The sequence below is a fragment of the Protopterus annectens genome, chromosome 3.part0 (genome assembly GCF_019279795.1).
Source record: "Protopterus annectens isolate FY-2018-M chromosome 3.part0, PAN1.0, whole genome shotgun sequence".
In the NCBI taxonomy this organism is placed as follows: Eukaryota; Metazoa; Chordata; order Ceratodontiformes; family Protopteridae; genus Protopterus; species Protopterus annectens.
In genome coordinates, this window is record NC_056731.1 from 61125804 (window position 1) to 61137149 (window position 11346).

Sequence of the window (11346 nt, forward strand, 5' to 3'; positions counted from 1 at the left end):
TTTATGGCCCAGTTCCTTGCAGGCATCAGTAATTTATAGGCACATCATACATTTGTATTTGTGTGTGTCAATTCACCATTGCAATCAGTAATTTTTTACTGCATTATCTTTTTGTCTATTAACCAGGAAGCTTGTCTTTCAGGGTTTTAAAATGTAAAGGAGGTTACTTTCAACTTACCATTTATCGAAATGTGTTCTGTTATTAGTGTCTTCTAATGGGTCTATATCATAACGTTGAACTTACAATAGTTCGATCGTTATAATATCGAACCCTACTGTCCGAAACCCAACAAAACCGAAAGCACAGAACAGCGATTTTTTCCCAGGGAAAAAAATCGCTGTTCTGTCGCAAAAAAAAGGGGGCTTCACCCTACACCCCCTCGACGTGTGGGGCTGTGCTCCCCACTCCCCCGACTTAAATATACCAACTCCGAGATCGCACTACAGTGGAGGAAATAGCAAAGCCCCAAAAATGGCCCACAGATTTTTTTCCCTGGGATAAAAGTCTATGTGCCGTGGCTTCGCTACTTTCCATTTTCGGACTTTAAGGTTTGATTTTACAACGTTCGAACTTGTTTTAGTTCGACATTGTAATGTAGACCCTCTTGTAACTGCTTGTTGTGTACCCCTCTCTTTCACATTAACAGAGTATTGTTATTCAGATTAGGGTAGTGTAAAATAATGTGCACTGTGGAGGGGATTTCAAGGACTCTTAACCTATCTGTATAGTACACTAACTTATGGTTGTAGCTAGTCTCTCTTTCCAAAAAAGAAAGAAACCACGTATGTCTGTCCACTTTCTCTTTAAAGCACAAACATCAAGTATAGCATGTCTAGTTATCTTGATCCAATAGTCAAGACACCATTCAGTTACTAAGATCCCACAATCGGTACCTCTCCACGTGAACAATAAGTATCGAATAAAAACACTGACTCAGTTTATTAAGTAACCTTTAGCTTGTCCATTTATCAAGTATAACACGTTTACAGAGGAAAGGGGGACTCAACGAAAGGAGGCAGCACTGAGGGAAAAAGCCTCTGATTTAGCAGCTGTTTTACAGTAAAAATAAAATAAATTTACAAATTCAGGGCCCTCTGTGATATTCAAATTCATTACCCTTTATGGAAGGCTGTAGTTTTGTATTGTGTTTACACACCTCCTCCCTGTAGTTGAGCCCTCAGCAAAATTCTACTTCTCTCCAAAATTTTCTGCAGTTTTATTATTGTGAAATCTCTTAATTACCACTGAGCTAAGACTAGAAGAAATAGGTCATCTGCCAGAAAGCTCAGTCAGCAGTAACCTAAGTCTTATGTTCACTCTCCCTCCTCATCCCAGATCTGACAGACTTAAGTCATTCATTTGAGAAGCAATATCCTTCTAGGTACGTGGGTTTAAAAGTGGGTAAACTAATCGATTCTGAGTTATTACTGTAAAGTATATTATATTTGTTGTGTCCTATACTTGCACATTCTCGTAGGTGTTCATCGACCATGGGGTTTACTTGCCTAGTTGTGTTGGCAGTGGTGATGTTATCACAGCTTTCTCCCTCTGCTTTGCAGGTATTGTTCTGGGGTTTTCTTCTTAAACATTGTCAGGTGGAAATACTTCAGCCACTTTAGGTACTTGATTTTTTTACTTATAGTTATCAAGGCATTTAATTACCTCCTGAGGGTATATGAAAGTTTTATCTCCATTAACGAACAGTTCTTTGAGGTAAGCATAATTTATTTATTTATTTATTTATTTTACATTTGTTGACCGGGATAGTCTGACTGGATACATGTCCATTTTCAGCGGAGGCCCAGGGAGAAAAGTTCCACAAAAATAATAATGATAATAATAGTAATGGTACGATAATATTCCAAGAGAACACAGGAGTTAGATACAGCATTTCAGAAGGTTTAACACAGTAGGAATACACAGGCATATGCTAAAGGTTAACAGAGCAAGAAATAATTTGAAATAGATCTTTTCACAAATTTAGAGCACAATAGGAAAACGCTACAGTATACAGAAAGGATAAACTCAGCAGGCATTGCTGTACATTATGACATGACACAACAGATGAGTGGAATATCTGCTTGCTGACAGCCTGATAGGTAGAGAAAGACCAAGTTGTTGGATTGGGTTAGTCAGGGTTTTGGCAGGGGCAGAGCCAGTTAGTTTTAAAGTATATTTTGAGGCCCTTTTTTAAATAGGGGAAAAGATGTTTCTTGGGTAAGAGTTGCAGGAAGAAGGTTCCAAATTTTACCAACTGAGCTAGCAAACGGAAACGCCTGCTGTATTGTTGGAATTTCAGGTTAAGACTGATAGTTTGTTGGATGAACAAAGTGGCCTAATAGCATTATGTGGGCTGATGATGCTCCTGAGGGTTGGGGTATTATCAGGATGGTTGAGTACTTTGTGTGCTACTGTAAGCTGGTTGAGCTTTAAAAGGGAAGGAAATTCCAGCCAATTAAGTTGAGTTAGGTTGTTGCAATGGTGAGTCCTGTATGCCATACCTGTGGCGAGTCTAGCTATTTGGTAGTAACAGGAAAATAGTTTGCTGAGGTTAGCTTTAGAGAGGTTTGTAAATACTGGTGAGGCATAGAGGAAAGTGGAGAGAAGATGGGTTTGAGCAATAGCAACCCTAGCAAAAGGGGTGAAGAAAGGTTTGACCTTGCAGAAGGATCCTCGTTCTTTATTAATGGACTTAATAGTGTGATCGATATGTGCATCAAATTTGAGGTTAGTATCTATTGTTACTCCTAGGAGCTTAGTTTGGTTGTCTGGGGATATGCTTGTGCCATTGTTAGACTTAATCGTGAAGACTAGATGAGTGGATCAAAGGGTAGGTGAGAAAAGCAGCAGCTTGGTTTTGTTGGGATTCAGGAGAAGTTGCCGATTAGTTAGCCAGTTTTCAATATTGTTAAAGGTATTCTGGGTTAGGGATAGCAGAGTTGTTTGTGAAGTAGAAGAACAAATCAAGGTAGAATCATCGGCATATTGCATACAGTGTGCATTTGGAATGCATAATATACATAACATGACGATCACTTTTCAACTGGAGCCTACAGTAAGGTTTTGTGCCCAAGGAATGCAAGATGGATACAGTCATTCTTGTGCACAAAGGAGGTCCAAACACTGATCGGTGATAATGGAGAACACTGGACTGAGTGTAACTTGTGTCTGTGAATATAAACGTGAGACACGCTCAGTCAAGTGTTCTCCATTATCATATTTTTGAAGTAAAAGAAGTCTATAATTATTATTTAATGGCTGTAATCCACCACATTTTTTTTCAAAAAGTTATAGATTTTAAGAGAAGACAAAATATGTTAGTTAAAATCTGGGATATCTCTGTGAATGCAGGACGCTAAACATAAAGGTTGCATGATGCCATACCTCTAAACTTCTTTTCTCAAGAATTCTGAACAAGGCCAAAAATAATAGTAGCAAAGGTCTAAAACCAAATATATTTTTTAAATGCTAACCCAATTCATTAAAAAAAATGTAATTACTAAAACAGTTTTTGCATCAACTTGCATTTTTCGGACAGTATCTAAGAACACAAAACTATAATGCCTGACATCGTTGTCTAACTGTAATCTTCAGTAAATTAACAGAAAATCTGGGAAGTTGTGAGGTATGTAGGCAGCAAAAATAGGTGATAATGGAGAACAGTGGACTGAAATTGTGTCTTTGTGATCATGATTTAAAATGTTATGACAACAGTATGGATGTTGTATAACTACACTTCTGCCGTAACACTTCACCTGTCATGCAAAGATACTATTTCAGTCCAGTGTTCTTCATTATCGTCCACTGATCCAGGTAACTACAGGACCATAAGTCTTACCAGCCTCCTATGAAAGGCTATGGAAAGAGTCATCATGGACATGATAAATGAGGACATGGATAACCTATAAATGGTGGACCTGCATCACAATTTGGCTTTGTTTAAGGAAGTACAAAAAACAAGCCAGCAGCAAGCAGATAGTGTCAAAAGAACAGTTTAATAAAAACTGCCCCAACAGCCTAATGGCATTGAAAACATACCGGTTTCGGCAATGGTTGGAAACCTAGCCTTCTTCAGTGTAAAACAAGAAGCCAAAATAGAAGTGCTGTATTTAAACAGATGAAACCATGCTGATTGGTTACAAAATCATAAGCATGTGCTGATACTCAAATATCATAAAATAACACACAGTTTTTGTGGCAATGAGTACATTCAAAAATAAATTCTAAACTACATCATGAAAGGGCTTAAGTACATACTTATCTAAATGGCTATCTTTATCAATATTTAGATAACATATATATATAGATTTTAATTTGCTAGAAGTGAAACACCAATTGTACATAAGTCAATGTTGAACAAAATATGCAAATGTACAAAATGCATAATAAATCAGAATACATACTACAATATTGGCAAGTTTTTTTGGACTTGAGTTCGTATCATTTGGGTTGCTTTACATTCTATTCTTGAATGTGTTTTTGTACATACTGCTTTTTTACAACTCACTGTCGTATGAAGATTGGACTATCTTTATTTGCACCACATTTAACGTGATGGATATCATCTTTGGCGAGGCCTGTGTACATCTTAGAGTGTTTGTACCATGAATATACGGACCGGGTAATTGCGATTCCGTTTAGAGTTGTTTTGACTACACGGCTTATATCATTGGAGCCAGGGGAATCGAATAATTATTTTTTCTAATCTATGGTGATTAATATTCATGTTATGGACATTACAAGTGAGTAGTGCATTATATGGTTTGATGACGTTTTGGAGAACTAAGTGTTTGGCGTTAATCGCTGAGAGCTGTACATACAGGGGAGCAATTTATTTGCAATATGTCTCTTCTGCTTTTTTGGGGAAACCATCGTGAACTGGGCCATATCATCTGGGACTATATGCTTAGTTTATATATTTGACGACGCTTTGGAGAACTAAGTGTTTGGTGTTAGTCGCTGAGAGCTGTACGTGCAGGGGAGCATTTTACTTGCAATACGTTTTTTCTGCTTTTTTGAGGAAACCATCGTGAACTGGGCCATATCATCTGGGACTATATGTTTAGTTTATATATTTGTAACCATATTATTTCCTTAGGGCTGTTATACATTTTATGTTTGAAGTACGTGGGACATTATTGCTGTTATAGCCCTTCGGGCAAGTGGATCAATATACAAATTGGGTGAATTTACGATTTCATCTGAAACTAGTGATCGTAATGAATACCTTTCCAATTAACAACGGCTGGACATATAGGTAGGGCCTTATTTTTCAACATGGCCATTTTGTATTGATGTGAACTGTATGTGTTGTAGTGTTTGGATTATCGACGGTTGGAGAACTTCAGCAACACTTCATAATAACTGATATATCTTAACCTCCATAGCAGCCATTTTTTATTTTTTGGCTTGCTATTTGTGGATGACATTGGAACATGGGTTTAAACAATGTTTCAGTAAACTCTGGAATTGTGATACAACTGTTGGAGATGCATGTTTCATCTTTTGTTCCTGATGATATTTGATGGGACATATTGACATATGGTATTTTATGTCAATAATTTATATACATCTTTTTCCTAGGCGGAATTTATTTTTTCCGTCTTTGGACTGACTTCCAGCATATACTAATATATGATTGTTACATTGGCTGATAAATATCATTGTATGCAGAGGCTGTGAATAACCTTTGTTTACTTTTCATGGGCATAACTTGATGTTCACATATGGTTATTGTTCAGGTTAGGTTTTTGATTTTTTGTATATTATGATTAATCTAACTTTAGTATAAGCAAATTGCAATTGCTATAACTCAGTCAGTAACAGTCAATGACTGACTTTATGCGATTGTAACAATAACAGTACTTTTTGAAGTATAGTAATGTAGGGCTTATGTTCATGTTTTTGCCATATTAAGCTCCCTTTTTTTCACATCTAGCAAATACTTATATTGTAATTTGTGCTATTTTCACATATTTACTAAGGGCTAATGTGAACAAACTCTATGTCAATAATTTACATACATTCTTTGGTATGAACTTATTTCTTCCGTCCTTTGACTGACTTTTAGCATATATTAATATATGATTGCTACATTGGCTGATAAACATCATTGTATGCAGGGGCTGTGAATTACCTTTGATTATTTTTCATAGGGATAACCTCATACTAATATAGGGTTATTGTTCAGGTTAGGTCTTTGACTTTGAATATTAGGACCAATCTAACTTCAGTATAAACAAATTGCAATTGCTATACTCAGTCATTAATAGTTTATGATTGACTTTATATGATTGGAACAATAACAGCATCTTTTGAAGTATAGTAATGCAGGGCTCATGTCCATGATTTGCCATATTAAGCTCCTGTTTTTTCAAATTTTGTAAATACTCACATTCTAATTTGTGCTAGCTTTACACATTTACTAAGGGCTAATGTCTACAAATTCTTGAAATAATCTTGTTTGTTTATAACTATCTTTCTGACAGTATATTACAGATATGATAGATCTATGTTGCTTTCTAGTTTTGTAATAAGCAACTCAGTTTTTATAACTTTACATAGCAATAATTTTTTGGTGCTTATATGACTTAGTTTACATAGTATAAGTCAACAATTTACATGTGATTGTAGGACTAAGTCAGTATCTGTCCATGATATGGTTGATAACATTTGAATAACTCCAGAATATTTAGATACACAATAACATTCTATCATTATTTTCACTCCATTGATTCTAGGTTGATCATTGTATTCCAGTTATATATTTTCACTTCTGGGACTATCTTTATATATTTTTTAATATTAACAAACAAATGCTTATTGTGGGCCAGCATTTGACCTTTGACTATTCACACATATATTATTACATAAATACCATTATTGACCTGTATTAGACGTGGCTACAACCAACTAATTTTCAGATTTATGGTGTTGAGCCATTATTGTCTGACTATTGTTTGATTATTTGATTTTGATATACAGGCCGTGGTTCTATATAAGAACAATTTGGGTGACAATATGGATCTCCAAAAGCTTCTTTTGGATTTATCATCAGATAAAGATGATATTGCAGCATTTGGCATTGGAAATGATACCACTGCCCCAGGAGACATAATCTCTTTAAAACCCGAACAGAAATGTGAACAACAATTTGCCGCACTTAACAAAAATATGAAGGCCTTGAGATCTAGTGTTTGGCACCACAAACTATTAAAAGCATATTTGGTTAAGGGCATTTGCCCTAGGGGTCTCAGAGTGAAAATACAGCCCTTGGTGGCAAATCCTGATGATAGTTTACTCTCGGAATGGAATCTTATACAACAAGAATGCTCGATGAAGTTTGTAAAAGCTTTATCTGAACATTATACTAGAATTATTGAGAGTGAAACTACCTTAGTTTTGAATTTGATTGAGGAATGCAATCATTACCAAAATGAAACTTTTTTCCAGGCTTTACTATCAAAACTGAGTACTGAACTGTTGAGTTTTGATACTATTTTAAAGGATAGAAAACTTAAAAAGTTTTCTCGTGACATTTCTGACTATGATAAGGGACAACCGTTTAAGACTGTCAGACATGTCCGATTCCAAGAAGGACAGATTGCTAAGAAACAAATCTCTAAATCTAAAAGGAAACGTCCACGTTCCATATTAAAAGGGCATAGTAATAATACAGAGTCCACTGATTTGGAGACCTCGTCTGGTACAGATACTGACACACAGTCCACCATGGATTCCCCCACTCCCAAACGTAAAAACTATGTATCCCCTTTAGGGAATACAGGGGTAGGAGGAGGAGGGGGGGCAGGAAGCACCGAAAAAGTTACCAGTCTGCAGAATCTGTTGGAGATACTGACCAAAAAATAAATAATGTATGTAATATTTCTAGTACTATTTTATCAGATGAACAGATATCTCTACTTAATAAAGGTTTATCCTTTATTCCCGGTTTTTTTGTTCCAGAAGATTCATTTACTAATGACCTATTTTCATTTTGTAGGCTTATTAATTTAAAATTATTTTTTCAGGAACAAGGGGACACTACACATTCACAACAGGAAGGTTTCAAATATCATGCTTCTAATTTCACTCCTCCTATGCATCCAGCTGTCAACCTTTTTTTGAGAAGTGTACTTAGTGAGTTACATTTTAAGCATAATCATGAGAGACCTATGCCTAATAACATCACTGATGGTGAAAAATCTTGTCTAGAGGAACTTGTTAACAATAAAGAACTAGTTATTATCAACGCAGATAAAGGAGGGGCAGTGGTAGTGTTAGATTGGTGTGCTTATGACATTGAAGCACATAGACAATTGAATGACGTCAAATATTATACTAAAATGCAACTGGACCCCACCTTGGTTTTCAAAAAGGACATTGATGACTTTTTGAACTCTGCTGTTGAAAATGGTATTATTGACAAAAAAACACGTTATCAGTTAACAATTACTGATCCTACTAGACAATATATTTATTTTCTACCCAAAATACATAAGGATCTTTCACATCCACCTGGAAGGCCGATTGTATCAGGCATGGGGTCGATAACAGAACCTCTTTCTGAATTCTAACGATGCATTTAAAGCCTTTGCTACCATATATAAGATCACGAATACAGGATACCACTCAATTTTTGAGTATTGTAAATGATATGCAATTGGATAAAGAATGGTTACTATGTACCTTGGACGTAAGTTCACTTTACACTAATATTCCACATTGGGGTGGACTTGATGCAATTGAATTTTGGCTCAATGAATCTAAATTATATCAACCTGGTTTCAATACTCTCTTATTGAATCTAACTGAGCATGTTTTGACTAAGAATGTTTTTTTCTACAACCAGGAATGTTATCTTCAGACAAGAGGTACAGCTATGGGGGCATCTTTTGCCCCAATTTACGCTGATCTGTTTATGGCTTATATTGAACAGATTATGATTTACGATGACACTCATAATCTGTTCTTGCCTGAAATAGATATCTGGCGCAGATATTTGGATGATTGCTGGATGGTGTGGAGATCGGACATTTTATATCTTCAGGAATTTATGGAATACCTAAATGATAATATATGGGGAATACAATTTACTATTACTTATGATCGGGAAGCCATTACATTTTTGGATGTTTTGGTAACTAGGAATAATGACAACACCTTGACAACTGAAACCCATAGAAAATTCCCCCAATACAATACGATTCTCCACGCATCCAGCTTTCATCCAAAACATATAGCAAAGAACATCCCTAAATCGCAATTTATTAGGATCAGGCGGAATTGTTCTGAGAACACTACTTATGTCAATCATGCTCAGGATTTGCATCACAGATTCATTGAGCGTGGCTATTGTTCAGGATATGTGACCATGGCTCAGAATTATGCTAGGGGTCTACAAAGACGGAATTTATTAACATATAAAAAGAAACATATCAAGACAAACATACTCAGACTCACTACAACATTTGGTAGAAATACAAACAACTTTATTAAGATTATTAGGGACAACTGGAACATTTTGGAGGCTGATGTTAAGATTAAAAACATTGTTCCTGATAAGTGCCTTTTTTCTTTTCGTAAAGGAAAGAATTTGGCTGGTCACTTCAATCATTACAAACATCACCATGAGTCCACTTTACCACAAGTATATCAAACCACAATTTTAGGTGACAGGCTTATTGGCTCTTTTCCATGTGGCCACTGTGTCAATTGTAAGCATATGTTGAAAACTAAGGAGTTTACCAGTAGGAATAGTAATACTGTTTTTGACATTAGATTTTTTGCAAATTGTAACACAGATTGGGCTGTTTATTTGGCATGTTGCACTTGCCACTCATTTTATGTAGGACAGACATCAAGACCAGTCAAACTACGTATCTCAGAGCACCTCAGTGACATTAGATGCCATAAAACTACTAATGCATTATATAAACACACTCTAATACACAGTACTGCTAAATTTCATTTCACTATTATCGATAAAATCATTGGTGATAGAACTATTAAGAGTGGTTGGCATAATAAACTCAATCTTAAAGAAAAGAAATGGATCACGAAACTAGGAGCATTATTTAGCCCTGGGTTAAATGATTGTTTATAAATTGAATATAGATTATATGTTGTGTGGAACATATGGTATTCCTATTTTCAGAATACACACATATATATATTTTTTATATATATATTGGATTAACTTATGCCAATATTGTAGTATGTATTCTGATTTATTATGCATTTTGTACATTTGCATATTTTGTTCAACATTGACTTATGTACAATTGGTGTTTCACTTCTAGCAAATTAAAATCTATATATATATATGTTATCTAAATATTGATAAAGATAGCCATTTAGATAAGTATGTACTTAAGCCCTTTCATGATGTAGTTTAGAATTTATTTTTGAATGTACTCATTGCCACAAAAACTATGTGTTATTTTATGATATTTGAGTATCAGCACATGCTTATGATTTTGTAACCAATCAGCATGGTTTCATCTGTTTAAATACAGCACTTCTTATTTTGGCTTCTTGTTTTACACTGAAGAAGGCTAGGTTTCCAACCATTGCCGAAACCGGTATGTTTTCAATGCCATTAGGCTGTTGGGGCAGTTTTTATTAAACTGTTCTTTTGACACTATCTGCTTGCTGCTGGCTTGTTTTTTGTACTTGGAGATATTTACTTTGAAGCCGTGCAGTTCCTGACGTGCAGGGGAATCTCTTGTTTGTTTAAGGAAGGTCATGCCTGTTAAATCAGGTGAACATTTCTGAGAGGGTCACCAGTGCACTGGATAAAGGTAAGACTGTGCATACAACTTAACTTAACCTGGCCAGGTTGATACAATACCTCACTCAGGAATTATATTCAAGCTCACTAATTTACCTATAAACCCTTTTATCACCTGTTGGATAGCCTACTGGCTCACTGATAGGACCCAGGAAGTCAAAATAGGTGAGGCCACCTCCACCAAGAGGACAGCCACTAGCGGAGTCCCCCATGGCTTGGTACTCTGGGCCTGCTTCTTTTTGTCATCTATATCTCTGAAATTGAAGCAAATGCTAAAGGTTTATGTCTAAGTTTGCAGATGGTTGCAAGCTTGAAGTTGTCATTGACTCCCCTGCAGACACTAGCATTCTTCAAGCAAGTCTGTCCCTGACTAAGAAATAGTGCAAAGCCATGGTCTTAAACTCAATGCTAAGAAATGCACAATTGTGCCCTTTGGGAAGTTAACCATCGCAGCTAATTATTGTGTTGATGATATGCCCCTAAGACTCAACCCAGTGGTCAGGGATCTGGGTACGCATATAGGCAGAGGTCTTACCTTCAAACATTGGGAGGC